The sequence below is a fragment of the Labeo rohita genome, unplaced genomic scaffold, assembly GCF_022985175.1.
Source record: "Labeo rohita strain BAU-BD-2019 unplaced genomic scaffold, IGBB_LRoh.1.0 scaffold_562, whole genome shotgun sequence".
NCBI classification, from domain to species: domain Eukaryota; kingdom Metazoa; phylum Chordata; class Actinopteri; order Cypriniformes; family Cyprinidae; genus Labeo; species Labeo rohita.
In genome coordinates, this window is record NW_026129485.1 from 20,331 (window position 1) to 45,410 (window position 25,080).

Here is a 25,080-nt window from a genome sequence, read left to right on the forward strand (position 1 = left end):
CGCATTTTTCCGCTTCTGTTCTTTCTTTTCAGCAGTGGACGCCCTTTACAGTCTCTCTTAATCCACCGAAATTTACTCTTGCGGTTAGAGTGTTATTTTTTCATCTTGCTTTTCCTTGCATGACAGCAGGTCAACATTACATGTAAACATGACATCAAACACAACACCAGTGGGTTTTCTACCATTTTACTTACTGTATGAATCCCATTTGTTTGAAAAATGAGCAGACTGCTGTATAAATAAAGATACTCACTTTCATTCGCAGATGGGAATTTTGCTTACACAAAGATGTTCTGAGGGCAGAAAGGAAAATAATTGGTTTACAGATTCAACCAATGAAATTGAAGCAGAGGCGAATCAGGAAATTTGGACGTGTGGAGGGAATACCTCAGACAGAAACGTTATTAACACTTCGTGGGAGGCATTTGCTGCAAGGTAAGTGAATTTACCATGTATTTATTAAAAAAATAATAATAAATCAACATAACTCTAACGTTTACTGAGATAATTAGCCGGCAAAGACGCACAGAACAAGTAATCATGGACTACATATATCATATGCATTTTCATTCAACTGCTTTATCAGTCGATCGCACCAAAGCTGTTTATGGGGTAGATTGAGTAAAACATGCTTTTCCAATGCTACCGTGCTGTCTGTGATACCGATATGAGCGACAACAGAACTCGTTCAAATCTCCATGACATTTAATTAGTCAGTTAGCACTAGCTTTAACATTAGCGCTGCTCTCAGGGCAGCAGTAAAAATAACAGTACTACACTGAATTATGCAGGGCTCTCAGGGCAGGAGTTCTCAATAGGTGTTACGAATCTGGTCGGTGTTCTGCGGTCCACCAGATGTCGCTCTCACCCTATCATCACACACAGACTGTTGCACTACACCCCCGACTACATTCCCCATCATTCAGCGCGCTGATTGGGTCAGCACCTGTGACCAATCAGTGGCGCTATAAAAGCCCTGGTCTCTCCCCTTGCAAGCCACGGAGTATTGTTGTTGTGTTTATCTTTGTTAGCGTTCCTAGTTTCCCTTGTTCCCGTGTTTCCTAGTTCCTCTGTGTTTAGTTCCCTCGCCTGGCCATCTGGTCTCGACTGTCTCTCCGCCTGCCTACTGGACTCTAGCTCGTTTAAAGGAATACTTATCTATCTCTCGCCCCTTTACGGATTACGTTCGCCACGATTGACCCTCGCCAGTTTCACGGACTTCTATTGTGCCTCGCCTTAACATTCCTGTTTGTTGTTGTTGTTGTTGTTGTTTTGACCCTGCCTGTATGACCATGTCTTTGCCTCGTCCCATTAATAAAAGCTCGCAGATGGATCCGCTCGCCTCTGGTCTCACTCACTCCGTTACAATAGGTTCGTATTACTGTTATTTTTACTAAACTATGCGCTGCTCTCAGAGCAGGAGTAAAAATAACAGTACTAAACTGAATTATGCACTGCTCTCGGGGCAGGAGTACTCAATAGGTTCGTATTACTGTTATTTTTACTAAACTATGCGCTGCTCTCAGAGCAGGAGTAAAAATAACAGTACTAAACTGAGTTATGCACTGCTCTCAGGGCAGGAGTACTCAATAGGTTCGTATTACTGTTATTTTTACTAAAACTATGCGCTGCTCTCAGGGCAGGATTACTCACTATGTTCGTATTACTGTTATTTTTTACTAAACTATGCACTGCTCTCGGGGCAGGAGTACTCAGTAGGTTCGTATCACTGTTATTTTTACTAAACTATGCGCTGCTCTCAGAGCAGGAGTAAAAATAACAGTACTAAACTGAATTATGCGCTGCTCTCGGGGCAGGAGTACTCAATAGGTTCGTATTACTGTTATTTTTACTAAACTATGCACTGCTCTCAGGGCAGGAGTAAAACTAACAGTACTAAACTGAATTATACGCTGCTCTCAGGGCAGAAGTAAAAATAACAGTACTAAACTGAATTATGCGCTGCTCTCGGGGCAGGAGTACTCAATAGGTTAGTATTACTGTTATTTTTACTAAACTATGCGCTGCTCTTGGGGCAGGATTACTCACTAGGTTCGTATTACTGTTATTTTTACTAAACTATGTGCTGCTCTCAGGGCAGGAGTACTCAATAGGTTCGTATTACTGTTATTTTTACTAAACTATGCGCTGCTCTTGGGGCAGGATTACTCACTAGGTTCGTATTACTGTTATTTTTACTAAACTATGTGCTGCTCTCAGGGCAGGAATACTCAATAGGTTCGTATTACTGTTATTTTTACTAAAACTATGCGCTGCTCTCGGGGCAGGATTACTCACTAGGTTCGTATTACTGTTATTTTTTTACTAAAACTATGCGCTGCTCTCGGGGCAGAAGTACTCAATAGGTTTGTATTACTGTTATTTTTTACTAAACTATGCACTGCTCTCGGGGCAGGAGTACTCAATAGGTTCGTATTACTGTTATTTTTCTAAACTATGCGCTGCTCTCAGAGCAGGAGTAAAAATAACAGCACTAAACTGAATTATGCGCTCCTCTCAGGGCAAGAGTACTCAATAGGTTCGTATTACTGTTATTTTTACTAAACTATGCACTGCTTTCAGGGCAGGAGTAAAACTAACAGTACTAAACTGAATTATGCGCTGCTGTCGGGGCAGGAGTACTCAATAGGTTCGTATTACTGTTATTTTTACTAAACTATGCACTGCTCTCAGGGCAGGAGTAAAACTAACAGTACTAAACTGAATTAGGCGCTGCTCTCAGGGCAGAAGTAAAAATAACAGTACTAAACTGAATTATGCGCTGCTTTCGGGGCAGGAGTACTCAATAGGTTAGTATTACTGTTATTTTTAGTGTACTATGCACTGCTCTCAGGGCAGGAGTTCTCAATAGGTTCGTATTACTGTTATTTTTACTAAACTATGCGCTGCTCTCAGGGCAGGAGTAAAAATAACAGTACTACACTGAATGATGTGCTGCTCTCGGGGCAGGAGTGCTCAATAGGTTCGTATTACTGTTATTTTTATGAAACTATGCGCTGCTCTCAGGGCAGGAGTATTCAATAGGTTCGTATTACTGTTATTTTTACTAAACTATGCACTGCTCTCAGGGCAGGAATAAAAATAACAGTACCAAACTAAATTATGCGCTGCTCTCGGGGCAGGAGTACGCCATAGGTTCGTATTACTGTTATTTTTAGTGTACTGTGCGCTGCTTTCAGGGCAGGAGTAAAAATAACAGTACTAAACTGAATTATGCGCTGCTCTCGGGGCAGGAGTACTCAATAGGTTTGTATTACTGTAATTTTTTACTAAATTGTGCGCTGCTCTCAGGGCAGGAGTACTGGATAGGTTCATATTACTGTTATTTGTCATCTACTATGCGCTACGCACGTCAAAGTATTTCTGTATGACTATAAGCCTGTCATTGACTCTTTCATGTAGTTTTTCTTCTCTTTGCAGAAAAACTTCTTGGAAAAAGCAGAAGTTGTCACTGGTCCATACTTGGAGAAAGGGAATCTCTGGACTTTCTTTGTAAGTTCATCTAGTTTTAGTTGAGAATCTTGTTTATTTTTGAAGTGCCCATATTAATGGTCAGAAACTTGTCACACCCCTGGACTTTCTAGTTTGTTTCTCCCATCATCTCCCCTGCAGTTCTGTGTATTTTGGTTTCTCCCTCATTGTCAACACCTGTGTCTGTAATCAGTCTGTGTGTATATATAGCGTGTGTTTCCCCTCTTGCTTGGTTGGACGTTGATGTTACTACCCTGTGTTCCTGTGTCTCCTGTGTTCCCCGTGGATTTATTAAATACCTTCGTTTATTTACGTTGTTGTTTGTGTGCTTTGTCTGAGCGTGACAGAACGTCCAACCGAAACAGTTTTTTTGTGCTTTCCCCTCCGTTTTATTTTTCGTCATTTTTCCACAGTCTTTTATTTCCGTTGTGTTTCCCCCATGGCTTCCCTACTCCGTCCTGAATACATCCTCCTCCGGCTGAAGCAGGGGGATTTACCGCTCAAGGGATATACCATCATGTTCCAGCTAGTAGCTCACACCACCAGCTACCCGGACGACGCGCTCTGTGCGTTTTATAACGCCAGCCTCAACGCGTCATGCAGAGCGCCGTCGTCCGAGGACGGCCCTCGAGCGGATTTCGCCGCATTTGTGGAGTGGACACTGGCGAGAAACAAACCCTCGTTCCCCGCCTGCTCCTTGGAGAGTCTCGCTAGTGCCACTCCGGACCCAGAACCCAGCCAACCACCACCCCGACACGCGGAGCACGAGCACGAACCCGAGCCCGAGCCCACCGCAGACGGATCCCACGCTACCAGCGCGACCCAGGAGCCATCGCCCATCGGAGCGACAGAGCGAGCGATCGCCACGGAGCTGGAGGAATTTGCGTCTGACCAGGTGCGAGAGCCGGCCACAGAGCCTGCGACGGTGGACGTTCCTGATGGGCGTGAGGGTGCTGAGGACAGCACAGCCCACTGCACCACCACTGAGGGTGAGCAACGCCTGGATCTGGGACAAATTTTTCTGGAACAAAATTTGACTAATGTCTTTGAAGATATATATGAAGACATGCCCGCTCTCCTTCCACCATCTAAATTACCTGACTGCCTGGATTTCCCACCCACCCTCCCTCTGTCTATTGTTTCTGCGGCCTCAGTCCCGCCACCGCTGTCTCCTGGCAGCCCATCTGCTCACCCTCAGCCCACCATCTGTGCGGTGGGTTCGCTGCAGGTCTGCCAGTCTCCATCGGTGTCATGGCTGGAGGATCCCTCATCTTCGCCTCCAGCCTCTGAGTCCTGGACTCCACCTCGGCCCTCCAACCCTGCGGCTCCACCCCGTCTCTCAGCTCCCTCGTCTCCACCGTCGCCCGTCGGTCCACCAGCTCCACCGGGCTCCATCGTCCCTCCGGCTCCGCCCTGGTCAGTCGTCGCCCCACCTTCACCTCTGGACTCCACTCCTCCGGCTGCGCCTCGTCGCTCCGTCCCTCCGGCTCTGTGGACCTCCTCCCTCCCGCGGGCACAGCCTCGGTCCTCTGTCGCTCCGGCTCCGCCGCGGATCTCCGGATCTCCGCCGCGGTCGCCAGAGCCTTGGGCTCCGCCTGGGCCCTCCGGATCCTTGGGGTCGTCCAGGATCATCGGCTCTCCGTCTCCACCTCGGGCTCTACCACCACCTGCTCCGCCTCCGTCGGTCGGCCCCATGGAGTCGTTAGCCTTTCCTCCACCATGGCTCCTCCCTCCATCGGCTCCACCGTGGGGCTCCATCATGGCTGCGGTCTGGGTCTCACCTGGCTCCTCCTGCTCCAGCCCCCTCCTGTCACCTCCTTGGCTCCTCCCTCCATCATCACCTCCATGGAATATCCCGTTATCACCCTGGACTCCATCTTTTTCCCTCCTCCCGGAGTCCGTCCTCCACCGAAGCCCCCTCCTAAGACTTTGTACATCTTGTTGTCCCTGTTTGTCGGCGCGAGGACGCGCCTTCCGGGAGGGGGAGGTAATGTCACACCCCTGGACTTTCTAGTTGGTTTCTCCCATCATCTCCCCTGCAGTTCTGTGTATTTTGGTTTCTCCCTTATTGTCAACACCTGTGTCTGTAATCAGTCTGTGTGTATATATAGCGTGTGTTTCCCCTCTTGCTTTGTTGGATGTTAATGTTACCTCCCTGTGTTTCCAGTGTTTCCAGTGTTCCTTTTGGATTATTAAAGATATTTCGTTTCATTACGTCGTTGTTAGTCTGTTCCTGCCTGAAGCGTGACAAAACTCCAGTCTCACTTCCTGTTACCAATTACCTGTTAGGGTGTTTGCATAATTCCAGCCTATGGACTTCATTAGCTCTCCCTCAAACGTCTACTCTGATCTGCCCTCAATCATTGTGGTTGTAGCTGGGGCCAAACAGAGTATAGTAGGCTCTAGGAGTGGCAGGGTTTAAAGATGTATTACATGTCCTTAAGAAATTGTCAATTTTGAGGGAGTTGTAAGTGATTTTTATCTTTAATCTTATGATTTTGCTAGTAATTCTGTTTGTTTACATTGCTATATTTCAGATGCTGTGCAGTGAGATGGTCAGTGATGTAGTGTTCCTGGCATGGAAGTTCCCTGCACAAAAGAAAGTGGTCCAGAAAATATATGAAAATGAGGATGTTCATGATTCAATATCCCAAACTAAAGCCTTTAGGTAAAATTCTTTTTTTCTTTTTTTTCCTTTCTTTCCTTTATCATGACTGTCAGTGTAAATTGAAATTCTTTATGCATTTCAATTGCAGGAAGACCTTACAAACATTTCTGGAGACTTTGAGAGACTGGCTTTGAGAAGATATTTGGCAAAGCAACCTATGACCTTGGGCTTGGTTTAAAGGGAGCCTGTTCAAATTTGTTGACTAGTTGTTGATTAGTTTAACTAACCTAGCCTGGCTCCACCCACTCCATTCAAAATACAGGATACAGGCTAAGACCAACCTGTAGCTGAAGAACACATACGCATTTTCCGCTTCTGTTCTTTCTTTTCAGCAGTGGGACGCCCTTTACAGTCTCTCTTAATCCACCGAAATTTACTCTTAACGGTTAGAGTGTTATTTTTTTCATCTTGCTTTTCCTTGCATGACAGCAGGTCAACATTGCATGTAAACATGACATCAAACACAACACCAGTGGGTTTCTACCATTTTACTTACTGTATGAATCCCATTTGTTTGAAAAGAAGGCAGACTGCTGCTCAAATAAAGATACTCACTTTCATTAGCAGATGGGAATTTTGCTTACACAAAAGATGTTCTGAGGGCAGAAAGGAAATAATTAGTTTTACAGATTCAACCAATGAAATTGAAGCAGAGGCGAATCCAGGAAATTTGGACGTGTGGAGAAGCCTCAGACAGAAACGCATTATTAACACTTTCGTAGGAGGCATTTGCTGCAAGGTAAGTGAATTTACCATGTATTTATTAAAAAAATAATAATAAATCAACATAACTCTAACGTTTACTGAGATAATTAGCCGGCAAGACGCACAGAACAAGTAATCATGGACTACATATATCATATGCATTTTTCATTCAACTGCTTTATCAGTCGATCGCACCAAAGCTGTTTATGGGAGTAGATTGAGTAAAACATGCTTTTCCAATGCTACCGTGCTGTCTGTGATGCCGATATGGCGACAACAGAACTCGTTCGTCTCCTCATGACATTTAATTAGTCAGTTAGCACTAGCTTTAACATTAGCGCTGCTCTCAGGGCAGCAGTAAAAATAACAGTACTACACTGAATTATGCAGGGCTCTCAGGGCAGGAGTTCTCAATAGGTGTTACGAATCTGGTCGGTGTTCTGCGGTCCACCAGATGTCGCTCTCACCCTATCATCACACACAGACTGTTGCACTACACCCCCGACTACATTCCCATCATTCAGCGCGCTGATTTGGGTCAGCACCTGTGACCAATCAGTGGCGCTATAAAAGCCCTGGTCTCTCCCTTGCAAGCCACGGAGTATTGTTGTTGTGTTTATCTTTGTTAGCGTTCCTAGTTTCCCTTGTTCCCGTGTTTCCTAGTTCCTCTGTGTTTAGTTCCCTCGCCTGGCCATCTGGTCTCGACTGTCTCTCCGCCTGCCTACTGGACTCTAGCTCGTTTTTAAAGGAATACTTATCTATCTCTCGCCCCTTTACGGATTACGTTCGCCACGATTGACCCTCGCCAGTTTCACGGACTTCTATTGTGCCTCGCCTTAACATTCCTGTTTGTTGTTGTTGTTGTTGTTGTTTTGACCCTGCCTGTATGACCATGTCTTTGCCTCGTCCCATTAATAAAAGCTCGCAGATGGATCCGCCGCCTCTGGTCTCACTCACTCGTTACAATAGGTTAAGTATTACTGTTATTTTTACTAAACTATGCGCTGCTCTCAGAGCAGGAGTAAAAATAACAGTACTAAACTGAATTATGCACTGCTCTCGGGGCAGGAGTACTCAATAGGTTCGTATTACTGTTATTTTTACTAAACTATGCGCTGCTCTCAGCAGGAGTAAAAATAACAGTACTAAACTGAGTTATGCACTGCTCTCAGGGCAGGAGTACTCAATAGGTTCGTATTACTGTTATTTTTACTAAAACTATGCGCTGCTCTCAGGGCAGGATTACTCACTATGTTCGTATTACTGTTATTTTTTACTAAACTATGCACTCTCGGGGCAGGAGTACTCAGTAGGTTCGTATCACTGTTTATTTTTACTAAACTATGCGCTGCTCTCAGAGCAGGAGTAAAAATAACAGTACTAAACTGAATTATGCGCTGCTCTCGGGGCAGGAGTACTCAATAGGTTCGTATTACTGTTATTTTTACTAAACTATGCACTGCTCTCAGGGCAGGGTAAAACTAACAGTACTAAACTGAATTATACGCTGCTCTCAGGGCAGAAGTAAAAATAACAGTACTAAACTGAATTATGCGCTGCTCTCGGGGCAGGAGGGGGCAGGATTACTCACTAGGTTCGTATTACTGTTATTTTTACTAAACTATGTGCTGCTCAGGGCAGGAGTACTCAATAGGTTCGTATTACTGTTATTTTTACTAAACTATGCGCTGCTCTTGGGGCAGGATTACTCACTAGGTTCGTATTACTGTTATTTTTACTAAACTATGTGCTGCTCTCAGGGCAGGAATACTCAATAGGTTCGTATTACTGTTATTTTTACTAAAACTATGCGCTGCTCTCGGGGCAGGATTACTCACTAGGTTCGTATTACTGTTATTTTTTACTAAAACTATGCGCTGCTCTCGGGGCAGAAGTACTCAATAGGTTTGTATTACTGTTATTTTTTACTAAACTATGCACTGCTCTCGGGGCAGGAGTACTCAATAGGTTCGTATTACTGTTATTTTTCTAAACTATGCGCTGCTCTCAGAGCAGGAGTAAAAATAACAGCACTAAACTGAATTATGCGCTCCTCTCAGGGCAAGAGTACTCAATAGGTTCGTATTACTGTTATTTTTACTAAACTATGCACTGCTTTCAGGGCAGGAGTAAAACTAACAGTACTAAACTGAATTATGCGCTGCTGTCGGGGCAGGAGTACTCAATAGGTTCGTATTACTGTTATTTTTACTAAACTATGCACTGCTCTCAGGGCAGGAGTAAAACTAACAGTACTAAACTGAATTAGGCGCTGCTCAGGGCAGAAGTAAAAATAACAGTACTAAACTGAATTATGCGCTGCTTTCGGGGCAGGAGTACTCAATAGGTTAGTATTACTGTTATTTTTAGTGTACTATGCACTGCTCTCAGGGCAGGAGTTCTCAATAGGTTCGTATTACTGTTATTTTTACTAAACTATGCGCTGCTCTCAGGGCAGGAGTAAAAATAACAGTACTACACTGAATGATGTGCTGCTCTCGGGGCAGGAGTGCTCAATAGGTTCGTATTACTGTTATTTTTATGAAACTATGCGCTGCTCTCAGGGCAGGAGTATTCAATAGGTTCGTATTACTGTTATTTTTACTAAACTATGCACTGCTCTCAGGGCAGGAATAAAAATAACAGTACCAAACTAAATTATGCGCTGCTCTCGGGGCAGGAGTACGCCATAGGTTCGTATTACTGTTATTTTTAGTGTACTGTGCGCTGCTTTCAGGGCAGGAGTAAAAATAACAGTACTAAACTGAATTATGCGCTGCTCTCGGGGCAGGAGTACTCAATAGGTTTGTATTACTGTAATTTTTTACTAAATTGTGCGCTGCTCTCAGGGCAGGAGTACTGGATAGGTTCATATTACTGTTATTTGTCATCTACTATGCGCTACGCACGTCAAAGTATTTCTGTATGACTATAAGCCTGTCATTGACTCTTTCATGTAGTTTTTCTTCTCTTTGCAGAAAAACTTCTTGGAAAAAGCAGAAGTTGTCACTGGTCCATACTTGGAGAAAGGGAATCTCTGGACTTTCTTTGTAAGTTCATCTAGTTTTAGTTGAGAATCTTGTTTATTTTTGAAGTGCCCATATTAATGGTCAGAAACTTGTCACACCCCTGGACTTTCTAGTTTGTTTCTCCCATCATCTCCCCTGCAGTTCTGTGTATTTTGGTTTCTCCCTCATTGTCAACACCTGTGTCTGTAATCAGTCTGTGTGTATATATAGCGTGTGTTTCCCCTCTTGCTTGGTTGGACGTTGATGTTACTACCCTGTGTTCCTGTGTCTCCTGTGTTCCCCGTGGATTTATTAAATACCTTCGTTTATTTACGTTGTTGTTTGTGTGCTTTGTCTGAGCGTGACAGAACGTCCAACCGAAACAGTTTTTTTGTGCTTTCCCCTCCGTTTTATTTTTCGTCATTTTTCCACAGTCTTTTATTTCCGTTGTGTTTCCCCCATGGCTTCCCTACTCCGTCCTGAATACATCCTCCTCCGGCTGAAGCAGGGGGATTTACCGCTCAAGGGATATACCATCATGTTCCAGCTAGTAGCTCACACCACCAGCTACCCGGACGACGCGCTCTGTGCGTTTTATAACGCCAGCCTCAACGCGTCATGCAGAGCGCCGTCGTCCGAGGACGGCCCTCGAGCGGATTTCGCCGCATTTGTGGAGTGGACACTGGCGAGAAACAAACCCTCGTTCCCCGCCTGCTCCTTGGAGAGTCTCGCTAGTGCCACTCCGGACCCAGAACCCAGCCAACCACCACCCCGACACGCGGAGCACGAGCACGAACCCGAGCCCGAGCCCACCGCAGACGGATCCCACGCTACCAGCGCGACCCAGGAGCCATCGCCCATCGGAGCGACAGAGCGAGCGATCGCCACGGAGCTGGAGGAATTTGCGTCTGACCAGGTGCGAGAGCCGGCCACAGAGCCTGCGACGGTGGACGTTCCTGATGGGCGTGAGGGTGCTGAGGACAGCACAGCCCACTGCACCACCACTGAGGGTGAGCAACGCCTGGATCTGGGACAAATTTTTCTGGAACAAAATTTGACTAATGTCTTTGAAGATATATATGAAGACATGCCCGCTCTCCTTCCACCATCTAAATTACCTGACTGCCTGGATTTCCCACCCACCCTCCCTCTGTCTATTGTTTCTGCGGCCTCAGTCCCGCCACCGCTGTCTCCTGGCAGCCCATCTGCTCACCCTCAGCCCACCATCTGTGCGGTGGGTTCGCTGCAGGTCTGCCAGTCTCCATCGGTGTCATGGCTGGAGGATCCCTCATCTTCGCCTCCAGCCTCTGAGTCCTGGACTCCACCTCGGCCCTCCAACCCTGCGGCTCCACCCCGTCTCTCAGCTCCCTCGTCTCCACCGTCGCCCGTCGGTCCACCAGCTCCACCGGGCTCCATCGTCCCTCCGGCTCCGCCCTGGTCAGTCGTCGCCCCACCTTCACCTCTGGACTCCACTCCTCCGGCTGCGCCTCGTCGCTCCGTCCCTCCGGCTCTGTGGACCTCCTCCCTCCCGCGGGCACAGCCTCGGTCCTCTGTCGCTCCGGCTCCGCCGCGGATCTCCGGATCTCCGCCGCGGTCGCCAGAGCCTTGGGCTCCGCCTGGGCCCTCCGGATCCTTGGGGTCGTCCAGGATCATCGGCTCTCCGTCTCCACCTCGGGCTCTACCACCACCTGCTCCGCCTCCGTCGGTCGGCCCCATGGAGTCGTTAGCCTTTCCTCCACCATGGCTCCTCCCTCCATCGGCTCCACCGTGGGGCTCCATCATGGCTGCGGTCTGGGTCTCACCTGGCTCCTCCTGCTCCAGCCCCCTCCTGTCACCTCCTTGGCTCCTCCCTCCATCATCACCTCCATGGAATATCCCGTTATCACCCTGGACTCCATCTTTTTCCCTCCTCCCGGGAGTCCGTCCTCCACCGAAGCCCCCTCCTAAGACTTTGTACATCTTGTTGTCCCTGTTTGTCGGCGCGAGGACGCGCCTTCCGGGAGGGGGAGGTAATGTCACACCCCTGGACTTTCTAGTTGGTTTCTCCCATCATCTCCCCTGCAGTTCTGTGTATTTTGGTTTCTCCCTTATTGTCAACACCTGTGTCTGTAATCAGTCTGTGTGTATATATAGCGTGTGTTTCCCCTCTTGCTTTGTTGGATGTTAATGTTACCTCCCTGTGTTTCCAGTGTTTCCAGTGTTCCTTTTGGATTATTAAAGATATTTCGTTTCATTACGTCGTTGTTAGTCTGTTCCTGCCTGAAGCGTGACAAAACTCCAGTCTCACTTCCTGTTACCAATTACCTGTTAGGGTGTTTGCATAATTCCAGCCTATGGACTTCATTAGCTCTCCCTCAAACGTCTACTCTGATCTGCCCTCAATCATTGTGGTTGTAGCTGGGGCCAAACAGAGTATAGTAGGCTCTAGGAGTGGCAGGGTTTAAAGATGTATTACATGTCCTTAAGAAATTGTCAATTTTGAGGGAATTGTAAGTGATTTTTATCTTTAATCTTATGATTTCGCTAGTAATTCTATTTGTTTACATTGCTATATTTCAGATGCTGTGCAGTGAGATGGTCAGTGATGTAGTGTTCCTGGCATGGAAGTTTCCTGCACAAAAGAAAGTGGTCCAGAAAATATATGAAAATGAGGATGTTCATGATTCAATATCCCAAACTAAAGCCTTTAGGTAATTTTTTTTTTTTTTCCTTTCTTTCTTTTATCATGACTGTCAGTGTAAATTGAAACAAAATTCTTTATGCATTTCAATTGCAGGAAGACCTTACAAACATTTCTGGAGACTTTGAGAGACTGGCTTTGAGAAGATATTTGGCAAAGCAACCTATGACCTTGGGCTTGGTTTAAAGGGAGCCTGTTCAAATTTGTTGACTAGTTGTTGATTAGTTTCCTGAGTTCGTAGTTTCCTGAGTTTAGTATTCTCGCCTGGCCACTTCGTTTCGTCTGTCTCGCCGCCTGCCTTTCTGGACTCTCGCTCGTTGTAAGGATTACTCTTCTGGCTCTCGTTATGGATTATGTTCGCCGTTGATCGACCCACGCCAGCCTCACAGACTTCTCTTGTGCCTCCCTCCGCCATACCTGTTTGTTTTTGTTCTGACCATGCCTGTCTGACCATGTACTTGTCTCGTCCCTTGAATAAAAGCTTGCATATGGATCCCCTCGCCTCTCGTCTCCCTCTCCACATGACAGAATACTCGGTCCACACAGGATCCAGCAGCTTTCATTACGTACAATACACAGGTATGGACACAACAAGAATTCTATTCAGATTAAAACAAGGACAATGATCTCTAGAGCAATACATCTGTGAATTTTTGGCTATCGCGAACCATTCCAATCTCCCGGACTGTATAGTAATTGAAATCTTCTGTGATGGCATAAATCAGCCGTTAAGGGGAAGGCTGAGACGCGAGGGTCCGCGCTCTTCGCTAGCTGCTTTTATGGACTTTGCACTATTGTGTGTGGGCTCCTCGTTTACTGTGGGTGTCGCAGATGAGGAGCGCGACATCGCGGTGATGCCGGCTGCGCAACCCGCTCGTCAAATGGCGGCCGCGTCAGTGCGTGCTCACAAAATGGCGGCGACGGAGGAGCCTGTTCACAAAATGGCGGCGAAGACGGAGCTTCGTCACTTCACAACTGCTATACCAGAGCCATATAAAGTTGCAGCTGCGTTTCCTGAGTCAAGTCAAGTTTCCGAGTCAAGTCAAGTTGCAGCTGCATTTCCTGTGTCAAGTCAAGTTTCTGAGTCAAGTCAAGTTTCCAAGTCAAGTTGCAGCTGCGTTTTCTGAGTCAAGTCAAGTTTCTGAGTCAAGTTTCCGAGTCCTGTCAAGTTGCAGCTGCGTTTCCTGAGTCAAGTCAAGTTTCCGAGTCGAGTCAAGCTACAGCTGCTGTTCCAGTGTCAAGTCAAGCTACGGCTGCTGTTCCAGAGTCAAGTCAAGCTACAGCTGCTGTTCCAGTGTCAAGTCAAGCTACGGCTGCTGTTCCAGTGTCAAATCAAGCTACAGCTGCTGTTCCAGTGTCAAGTCCAGCCACAGCTGATCTTCACAGGTTCAGTCAAGTCACAGTTGATCATCGCGAGCCAAGTCAAGTCACAGTTGGTCACCACAAGCCAAATCAAGTTAGAGCTGTGTTTCCTGCGTCAAGTCAAGTCAGACCTGCTCTTTCTAAGACAAGTCAAGTTAGAGCTGTGTTTCCTGAGTCAAGCCAAGTCAGAGCTGTCGTTCCTGAGTCAAGCCAAGTCAGAGCTGTCTTTCCTGAGTCAAGCCAAGTCAGAGCTGTCGTTCCAGAGTCAAGTAATGTCAGAGCTGTCATTCCGGAGTCAAGTAAAGTCACTTCTGATCTTCATGAGTCTAGTCAAGTCATTACTAAACTTCACAAGCCAGGCCAAGTCACCGCTGATCTCCATGAACCAAGTCAGGCCACCACTGATCCTCATAAACCAGGTCAAGCCACAACTGATCTTCATGAGTCAAGTCAAGTCCCGCCTGATGGCCCGGAGTCAAGTCACGTCCCGCCTGACAGCCCAGAGTCAAGTCACGTCCCGTCTGACCGCCCAGAGCCACGCCACATTTCGTCAGACCGTTCAGTGCCTTGTCATGTCTCGTCTGTCTGTCCAGAGCCTAGTCACATCTCGTCTGAACTCCCAGAGCCCTGTCTCATCTCCACTGTCTGTCCAGAGTCTCGTCACGACACATCTGAACGTCAAGAGTCAAGTCAAGTCTCGTTTGACCTCCCAGAGCCTTGTCACGTCATTTCTGCCAGTGTGATGGAGATCACTTTTCTGAGTATATGGGCTGCACACTACGCTCCTTAGGTCACGTCTGTTCACAAGTCTGCCCGAGGTCACGCCTGTTCACAAGTCTGCTCCTGAGGTCACGCCTGTTCACAACCCTGCTCCAGAGGTCCCGTCCGATCTTAAGTCTGCTCCAGAGGTCCTGTCCGATCTCAAGTCTGCTCCAGAGGTCCCGTCCGGTCTCAAGTCCGCTCCAGAGGCCTCGTCTGCCGGAGAAGCCGCGCCAATGTCTCCAGAGGTGTCAGCATTGGCTGTAGAACCTCCTATGGTGGTGCCGTTAACCTGTACACACTCTGCTTCTCTTCTTATTCTGTCTGCCTCCTCTGTCCCTGCTCTCCCCAGGTCCCAGACCATGACGCTCGTTCCTGCTCTGCCCTGGAGGGCTCCTGCGCCTCCTGTCCTGCCTCCTGCTCCGCCCTGGAGGGCTTCTGCGCCTCCTGCTCTGCCCTGGAGGGCTCCTGCGCCTCCTGCCCTGCCTCCTGCTCCGCCCTGGAGGGCTCCTGTGCCTCCTGCTCCGTCCTGGAGGGCTTCTGCACCTCCTGCTCCGCCCTGGAGGACTCATGTGCTTCCTGCTCCGCCCTGGAGGGCTTCTGCACCTCCTGCTCTGCCCTGGAGGACTCCTGCGCCTCCTGCCCTGCCTCCTGCTCTGCCCTGGAGGGCTCCTGTGCTTCCTGCTCTGCCCTGGAAGGCTTCTGCACCTCCTGCTCCGCCCTGGAGGACTCATGCGCTTCCTGCTTCGCCCTGGAGGGCTTCCGCGCTTCCTGCTCCGCCCTGAAGGGGTTCCTGCTCTGCCGGTCCTGCCTCAATCACCAGGTCCTCCACATGGACCTGGTCCTCCAACCCTTGCCCTGTCTCGCTCCTGCCCCACTGCTCCCCTGTTCTGTTGGAGTGTCTGGAAGCCGCTCTTTGGGGGGGGGGCTATGTCACGAATCTGGTCGGTGTTCTGCGGACTGCTCACCACCAGATGTCGCTCTCGCTCCATTATTACACACAGACTGTTGCACTACACCCCGGACTACATCTCCCATTACCCACCACACTGATTGCAGCCCTATTTAAGCCCTGGACTTTCACTCGATAAGCACCGAGTATTGTGGAGTGTATATGTGGAGAACTGCATCGGTTGCGTTTAGCGCTCTCCTAGTGCTAGCACCTTAGCAGAGTTTGTTCCTAGTTTCCTAAGTTTCCTGAGTTCCTAGTTTCCTAGTTCCGAGTTCCCTTGTTCCTGTGTTTCCTAGTTTCCTGAGTTCCTAGTTTCCTGAGTTTATTATTCTCGCCTGGCCATCTCGTTTCGTCTGTCTCGACGCCTGCCTTTCTGGACTCTCGCTCGTTGTAAGTATTACTCTTCTGGCTCTCGTTATGGATTATGTTCGCCGTTGATCGACCCACGCCAGCCTCACGGACTTCTCTTGTGCCTCCCTCCGCCATACTTGTTTGTTTTTGTTCTGACCCTGCCTGTCTGACCATGTACTTGTCTCGTCCCTTGAATAAAAGCTTGCATATGGATCCCCTCGCCTCTCGTCTCCCTCTCCACATGACAAAATTAAATGTCACATGCTTGGATTAAGAATAAATTTAAATTTAATAATATATTATTTATTTAAATCTCAGGTTCAAAAATAGACCCACTATAGCTGAAATGGTTTTCTTAAATTTTATCTCTCAAAATGATAGGTGTCATGAGAAATGTGAAGATTAGCAGAAATAAGTTGCATGCAACCTCTTATTTACATGAGGTAAATCAATCAATCACCTTTATTTATACAGCGCTTTTTAACAAAACAGGTTGTGTCAAAGCAACTTTACTAGGGATGCATGATATTATCGGACTGATATCGGAATCGGCCGATAATGACTTTAAATGTAAATATCGGCATTGGCCCGATATGAAAAATTATGCCGATATGTCTTGCCGATAAGATGAATATGTTAACAAACATGTGCTGAGGGTGTGCTAGGGATTAGATCAGGGGTGCCCAATAGGTCGATCGCGATCTGGATCGCAAAGGTGGTGTGGGTAGATCGCATGGCATTAACAATTAGACATAAAATTAAGTAGAAGTCAGCCAATCATCTGTCCTCACTATTAATTTTGTCACTTGATTGACGTACAAGTCAGCCAGTCTGACATCAGACCTTTTATGACAGGAGTCACCGCACATGAACATGCATACAACGGCTCCAAGTGCTGCAAAACTCTAGCAAGCTAGCGAGATAGCCTCCAATTTATTTCTTTTAAACTTAAGAAAGGGTATAAAAATGAGTGGGGGAGCTGGACAAAGTAAGAAGTCAAAAACTTACCATTTCCATATGAAGTGGGAGGTGGACTTTTTTTTCACTATGTCATTTTCGAAGTGCCTCATCTGCCAGCCTGTAATCGCTAATCCGAAGAAGGGAAATGTGGAGCGGCATTTTCGGACTGTTCATGAAAACTACGACACTGACTTCTCTCCGAAAAGCGAACTGAGAAAAATAAGGGTGAAGGAACTAAAATCTTAGCTGTCCGGACAGCAGTCATTTTTCTCACAGCTAACTTCAAAAACGAAGGCAGCCACCGAAGCTTCGTTCCGAGTGAGTCACCTGATCGTTAAGAACAAGAAATCAAGACGGAGAGATGGTAAAAGAGGCATTCATTGAAGCAGCTGACTCGTTGTTCCGAGACTTTAAAAACCAAACCAGAAATAATATCTTCGATTAAAGTTCTCCAGCTATCAAGAAGTACAGTTACACGGCGCAGTGAAGCCATGGCCGAGGATTTGACCCAGCAACTTTGGAAGGACATCACAGATTGCGAGTGTTTCTCACTGCAGTTGGACGAGTCTACAGACGTGAGTGACACAGCCCAGTTGTGCATTTTTATTCGGATGGTGTTTAATGATATGATTGCAAAAGTGGAGCTGTTAACAGTACTGCCCATGAAAGAACACACACGAGGAGAGGACATATTTCAGTCTTTCAAAAACTTTATGGAGAAAACACGGCTCCCAGTGTGCAAGTTGGTGTCCATCACCACGGACAGAGCGATGGTTGGCCGCTCGAATGGATTTATTGCCAAGTGCAGGGAGGACGATGCTTTCCCGGACTTCCTCAATTATCACTGCATAATACACCAACAAGCGTTATGCGCAAAAAATGCTCAACATGAAAGAGATAATGGATGTGGCAACGAAGATCGCCTGTTCTATTCGCGCCAGATCTCTTCAAAGACGGCTATTTCGTGCGCATCTGGAGAACGCCGACTGTGACCACTCTGAGTTGTTGTTGCACGACATGACGTGAGATGGCTTAGTCGAGGGAAATTCCTGCAAAGATTTCGAGAGCTCTGTCCGGAGATTAAGGAGTTTTTAGGTGTAGTTAAACATGCAGAATACAACCAAATGACAACCCACCCAGCAAAAACTCGTCGAAAAGACGACAATGCCAGACGTCTAAACAACGTGAAAATTTGGTTGAAAAGTGAAAGACGAAAAGACGTGTTCTTCAGGTCGTCGAAAAGACGTCTATAAAAAGGCGTCCAAATTACGTCTAAATATGGTTGTAAAGTGAAAGTTAAAAAGACGTCTTTTTCAGGCCGAATTTCAACCGTAAATTCATGATTATATTTATCTCATATTCAAAATAAGACGATTCACAAAAGAGTACTAAAACATTTATTGACATATTAAATACATCTTTCAAGTAAAAAACACTTTCCTGCTCACAAATTAAGCCTGCATTTGATTAAACATACCGTAAAAACAGTAAAATTATAAAATATAACTGTTTTCTATATGAATACATTGTGAAAGGTAATTTATATTAACTACATTTTCATCATAATTACTCCAGTATTCAGTGTCACATGACCCTTCAGAAAACATTTTTAATATGATTTGCTGCTCAAGAAACATTTCAGAATATTATCAATGTGGAAAACAGTTGTGCTGCCCAATATTTTTTGTGGGAAACATATTTTCACAGTATTCTTCTAATACAACTTTCAAAGGAGCAGAACTTATTTGAAACTGATTTTTCAAAACAATAATCTTTGAAATACTGAAAATGTTTATAACACAGGACAATGACCAATTCTAACCACATTAGAACACATCTCACCCAAAAAATACTAATTTTGCCATTAATTACTTACTCTGATGTCACTCCAAACCCATAAGAAATGTTTTTGCAGAATGCAAATAAATATTTTTTTTAAACAGATGCCTTGCAGCAACAACAAAATTACGTCTTTATTCATAAATTAGGTATCTCCAACGCATTTTCACAAAAGCACCATAAGATTTTTTTGTGTGTGTGTGAATAAAAATGCAATGTTTTTTATGCATTATAAACCATTCACATCACTTAATAAAATTAAGGTTAAACAACTGGAGTCACATGGCTTACATTAATGCTGTCTTTACTACCTTTCTGAGGCTCGAAAATGGTAGTTGCATAAAGTGTGAAATAGAGGGACAGGAATTTCTCAGATTTCATTAAAAAGATCTACATTTATGTTTCAAAGATGACCAAAAGTTTTACAGATTAGGAAAGACATGAAGGTGAGTGCTGAAAATTTTTGGTTTAAACCGAACACATTAGTTAAACAGTTCCTTCAGGGGCATCAGTAGATCTCTGCCCGATCTCTGGTCTTCTGCTTCTTCTGCTCCTTCCACCATCCCAATCCTGGATTTTTGAGCCACGACAAAAGTTTCCATTTTAAATGCTTTAGCCTGGCTGTTTTTTCTCCAGCATCTAAAAATGAGAAAGAAAACAAGAACCAAAATGTAAATGTTAAAAAGAAACAAACAAATAACCAAAAGAGTGGGAACTGACTTACAGCATGAGAACAATTTTCTAGAATTTTCAACACAGTTTTATGTCACTTCCTATATATGCATCGCAAATGTGGTACAATTAAAATTACTATGCAAGTGCTAAAAGAATTCAGCTGCTGAAATGTTAAATGGACAGTACATAAGAACCGTACTAAAACAGTGATCCCTAAAATGGTTATAAATGCCGAAACATATATAAATACTGAGAACGTGTTTGACAAATAAAAAAAAAAAAAAAAACTTACACAGCAAAAGATGCAGTGACCTGTGGCTGAATGGACTTTGGTTTTATTTAGCTGTGATTGACACACAAACAAAAGGGAATAGAAAATAACATCACTGAATGAGACAAATATTACATATTTCTGCTCAAATGAAAGTGTACTCACTCTTCATGAGTGATTATTAACTAATTAGTGTGTCAGGGGTTCTTCTCAACTCTGGCCCTCAAAGTCCACTGCCATACAGAGGGTGCATCTCAATCACCTTAATAGTTTGCTAGGTTGTGTATTGATAAATTGTGTTTACAAATTCAGACATTGATAAGGAGAGAGGCTCACTACACACACTGGTGACTATTTCCATCCTCACTGTACAGCACCACTACTGATATTTACACACAGCATTAAAATGAATATCTCTTTTAATGCTATTTACAGTACATTATGATAAATACTTTGTTACATGAATGTGCAAGATTTCAGCCATAAATAAATTCTACATGTTTGCTAGATTAGACATTACCTGTCTAGTGATTTATGTTTATGCTGAAATATGATATTGGTTTGTGTTTTAAAATTGATCACATGTCATTTTGTAGTGAATTATCTCTTAAGTTTTGAGCTTCAGAACTTCCTATAAGGTAACGTAGTGAGCATCGATGCCTTCTGGTTTTCACAGCTATTTAGGGAGCACACATTTCAGTGCACAGTAAAAATTTTGTGATTAAGGCATCCCTTAAAGGAGAAGTCCACTTCCAAAACAAAGATTCACAGATAATGTACTCACCCCCTTGTCATCCAAGATGTTCATGTCTTTCTTTCTTCAGTCGTTATGTTTTTTAAGGAAAACATTTCAGGATTTTTCTCCATATAATGGACTGATATTGTGCCCCGATTTTTAAATTCCATAATGCAGTTTAAATGCGGCTTCAAACGATCCCAAATGCGGTTGTAAATGATTTCAGCCGAGGAAGAAGGGTCTTATCTAGCAAACCAATCAGTTATTTTCATTAAAAGAATACAATTTAAAATACTTTTTAATCTCAAACGAGATTAAAAATGAGATAGGAGTTTTTCGACATACCCTAACCGTCATGAACCGGAACAAAACAGAGGTCGGGATGAGCAAGATAAGACAAGCATTTGACATTAAAAAGTATATACATTTTATTATTTTTATTAAAATAACCAATCGTTACGCTAGATAAGACCCTTCTTCCTTGGCTGGGATCGTATACAACTGCATTTGGGATTGTTTGAAGTCGCATTTAAACTGCATTTTGGAAGTTCAAATTGGGGCACCATATCAGTCCATTATACAGAGAAAAATGCTGAAATGTTTCCCTCAAAAAACAATTTCTTTACAACTGAAGAAAGAAAGACATGAACATCCAACCAGGGGGTGACTACATTTGTAAACTCCTCTGGAAGTGTAGTTCTCCTTTAACCACTGACTAATGATCAAGGGACCTGAGAGATACACACCCATAGTTTAGGTAAATTTATAGTTAAACTGAAGACCTTGATTAGTTTGTTCAGATGCACTGGACTAGGTTGGAGCAAAACACATGTAAGTGGACCTCGAGAGACAATGTTGAGATCTCCTGAAATATGTTCTAAACATGACAATTCAGAGGCAGAATGACTGCTAGATTGATGACTTACAACTCTGGTTTCCAGTCCTGGGTATTGTGGACTTATTGAGGACTGGGTACTGAAGTTCTGCAGAGTTTCTGGTGATCCTTGATCAGCTGCTCAGGTCTGCCCTAATTGGTGTTGGAGCTATCAATCCACTGAAAAATAAGAAGCAATATGAAGTCACAGATGCATTTTTATTTACTCTTGTTAGTCTTACTATATTCTTAAAATAAGTTATCATTACCTTGTGTTTTATTGATGATTTTCAGTCTCTGAAATAGAAAAGTTCTATTAGTTATGAATGGCATCATACCAGTTTTAACACTGTGAGCAAAATGCATACAAAATACCACACAATACGATAGAACCTATTATAATCAGTGATGCTGTCTACACTGGATGATGCACAGCGCAACACTACAAATCCCTGACAGCAAACTGATGCCGCATTCTATTTATCATGTACTGACAAAAAGTTCAAATGACTTTCAATGGTTGCTCTGGTTTGCATCCAGCATAGACAGACAATCTACGTCACTGTGCATTTGCATTCTTGGTATACAATACAAATCACCAAAGGTAAAAAAAAAAAAAAAAATCTGTTTATGTTAATATTTTTAAGAGCTTCTTGTTCTTTATTAGAATAAATGGACTAATGTTTGTATCCCCTGTGTTATTGACATTTGTGGTCAGTTTTTGAAATAAGTCTCTTATGTTCACCAAGAAAACTGCATTTATTTGATCATAAATAAAAACAGTATTGTTTATTATTACAACTTAAAATATGTGAATACATTGTAAAATGTAATTTGTCATAAATAGAATGCAGTAGCAGTTTACTGTATGGGATTTGTCGTGTCGCCCCTCGCCGCATCCAGTGTAGACAGCATCAATGATTATAATGGGTTCTACTGTATTTTGTCGGGTTGTGCCCGGTGTAAGCATAATGATGCTGCAAAATCAGGTTAGATCACTTTTTAAAACATACTGAAATAGAAAATAGTTTTAAAAAATGGTAATTTCACAATATTACTGTTTTACTGTATTTTAATCAAATAAATGCAGCAGTTGTTGCCATAAAAGACTTTTCAAATACATGACAAATCTGACCCTTAAACTTTTGAATGGTAGTGTATGTTTAAGGTATTACTTACTAGTCATATGGTTCATAATGTCTAGAGATATTTTTCGACAGGAGATACGTTCCAACTCTGTTGCACGGCCATTAGCATGGAAGAATCTAGGAAGGAACATAAATAATCTGTCAACAATATTTATTATACAACGTCAGGTTTATTAGAAGTAAACTACAGCAAAGGTGAAATGCAGAAAAGAAAAATAAATAATCTATAGAATATACAAAACAATTTAATAACAGAATTTACATTAAGTTTACTTATTTAATGCTCATGTACAGTGTTACTTATGTTTGTATGTTAAAGTCCTTTTAAAATATCTAACAAGCAAACAAACATAAAAGTATATAGATATATATAATTTTGCAAAAGAAAATTACAGCTGCATGGTGATACAGGCTAAATATATTATGAAAGATACATATAAAGTAATTTAATAAGCTTTTTCAGATCACCTGTGTTTTTTATATCTCTGTCAGTAGCTCTCTTCAGAAATTTTAAAATCAGGAACTCTTCCTGTGTCGTAGAAGTTTTTTTTTCTGAAATTGCTGAAGTCACAGGACAAGTGGAATCAATATTTGTTTACCATGAATGATCAAAACATGTTTAAAGTATTTTCAGCCCATTTTCACACTCCATGTTAATTTTGTATCTGATGAACTGTACATTGCATACTTCTAGGTTAAATAAATTAGCTTACTTCCTTTCATCCAATTACAAATTGCCTGCAAAACCTTTATAATAAAAAAGCAAAACAGCAAGTAACATTAATTAAGATAACATTAAAAGTCCAGACTTTCATAAACGAGAGCTCGAGTCAACAGTTAACCTAACTTACCTCTTATAGTTAGCATTACGGTTGAGATGCTAACAGACTTTTTCTTAAGACAATAAACCATTTCTATAAAAGAAATATTTAACAGAAGTGTGTCATTTACATGAAAGAAAGTGTCAGGAACACATGTTTGTACTATTTGCGAAATCTTAGAGACTAAACTTACCTGAAATTTGTGAAAACAACAGTGGGAGATGTGTTTTGCTGCTGGACAGTTGAGTTTCCGCCCCATTTCCATGGTAACTCTTTCTGCTCCAGACTTGAATGTTCAGTGTGCGCGCCCATTAAAGCAAGCAGATGTCACGCAGAATGTATAAATGTCATCATAAAGTAATATTATCTTATAAAATACATAATTTAAATGAAGTAAAACACTTACTTTTGGCATTTTCCTTGATAAAACCAACTTTCCCGTCTGCTCTGCATTGTGATTGAAAGAAAATATCTCTCTGAGAAAAAGTTCAGGAGAGCACAGCACATAAATATCACTATAAATCAATATGACGTTATAAAATCATATTTTAAATGACATAAAACATTTACTTCTAGTGTTTCCCTGTTAAAATTTACCTCCACCTCAGCACTGCATAGCAATTCAGATCTATGAGAAATGTTTACGTGCACGCAGGATATTAATATCATCATAAAGTAATATTACACATAATGTAAATGAAGTAAAACACTTTTCCTTGATAAAAACCAACTTTCCCGTCCGCTCCGCATCGTGATTGAAAGAAAATCTCTTTCTGAGAAAATGTTCAGGAGGGCACAGCATGTACTGTGAGAAACCTTTAGGTGCAATATTAATGTGTACATATTAATGTGGCCATAATGTAATATTATACATAATGTAAATGAGGTAAAACACTTACTTTCTGTGTTTTCCTTAATAAAACTGTCCTGTCTGCTCCGCATCGCGAGTGAAAGGAAATAACGTTATCTCTCAAAGAAAAAGTTTAGAGCTAAGTTAACGTTAATTGCACAGCGCTCTCGTCTGTTCCCCATCGCGAGTGGAAAAAAATGTCTGACAAAAGTTTAGCGGCATACAGCACATGAATATCGTTATAAAACGATATGATATTACAAAACACATTTTGTGCGTAACATTAAACACTTTATTTCGTCGTTTCCCGTCCTCATATGCTCCGCATCTCGAGGAAAGAAAATGGCGTCTGTAAAAAAAATATTTCAAATGGGTGAGGCGCGCACACGAGGAAATGTCCCGGATGTGAATTACTACTAAATCCGACGGACCAAACAACAACCAATTTCCAACATCGATTGTGGGGCAAATTTGGACCAAAATTAGACGGACCAATATTAGAGCGGGGTTAAGTTGGTTTTGTTTTCGATATTCGTGACACATTCAGCGATAAACGCCAATAACTTTAAAACGAATTGCCCTAAAAAAGTCTAAACGGTGTCACCGCCAAAAGGGCAAAGCTGATCATGTTTCTCAGCCTTCATTTTTAGTATTTTCGCTCTATATAATGAGCAGTGCCCCGCACAAGCCGTCGCAATGTGCATGAAGCCGGGAGAGCTCGCTCTCAGCGGAGCGTTCAGTAAGGGACCATGGGGAAAGTGCAAGTTTTCTTCGTTTTTTGCTTTAGCTCAGTCGGCGGTGTTTTTGTAATACCTTCTTTGTTTTAGCCTTTTATGCATGGTGTCCACATTTGTGGACAGTTATTTAACTCCATTTAGACTAATATGTTAGTATTTTATAAACTAAAATTTTGAGTAAAAGTTTTTATT

At 43.5% G+C, this 25,080-nt stretch overlaps 2 long non-coding RNA genes across 6 annotated transcripts; one reads left to right on the forward strand and one right to left on the reverse strand.

The window, feature by feature from the left end:
- The first annotated feature begins 271 nt into the window (after positions 1–271).
- On the forward strand, positions 272–12,968 carry LOC127161150 (uncharacterized). 2 transcript variants are annotated; one of them, XR_007826964.1, is made up of 4 exons: positions 272–435; positions 3,442–3,513; positions 12,433–12,563; positions 12,650–12,968. It is a non-coding gene; the product is annotated as an uncharacterized LOC127161150 (long non-coding RNA). The 2 variants fall into 2 exon arrangements; XR_007826963.1 differs by lacking the exon at positions 3,442–3,513 and adding an exon at positions 9,844–9,915.
- A 5,390-nt stretch (positions 12,969–18,358) lies between these two features.
- LOC127161149 (uncharacterized) lies at positions 18,359–24,488 on the reverse strand. Of its 4 annotated transcripts, none has more exons than XR_007826961.1 (9): positions 24,201–24,488; positions 23,708–23,748; positions 23,495–23,587; positions 22,949–23,394; positions 22,512–22,597; positions 21,602–21,629; positions 21,385–21,512; positions 19,744–19,794; positions 18,359–19,415 (listed from the first exon to the last, which is right to left on the reverse strand). It is a non-coding gene; the product is annotated as an uncharacterized LOC127161149 (long non-coding RNA). The 4 variants fall into 4 exon arrangements; XR_007826960.1 differs by having other exon boundaries at positions 23,708–23,777; XR_007826962.1 differs by having other exon boundaries at positions 22,949–23,227; positions 23,332–23,394; positions 23,708–24,488.
- Positions 24,489–25,080: the final 592 nt, after the last annotated feature.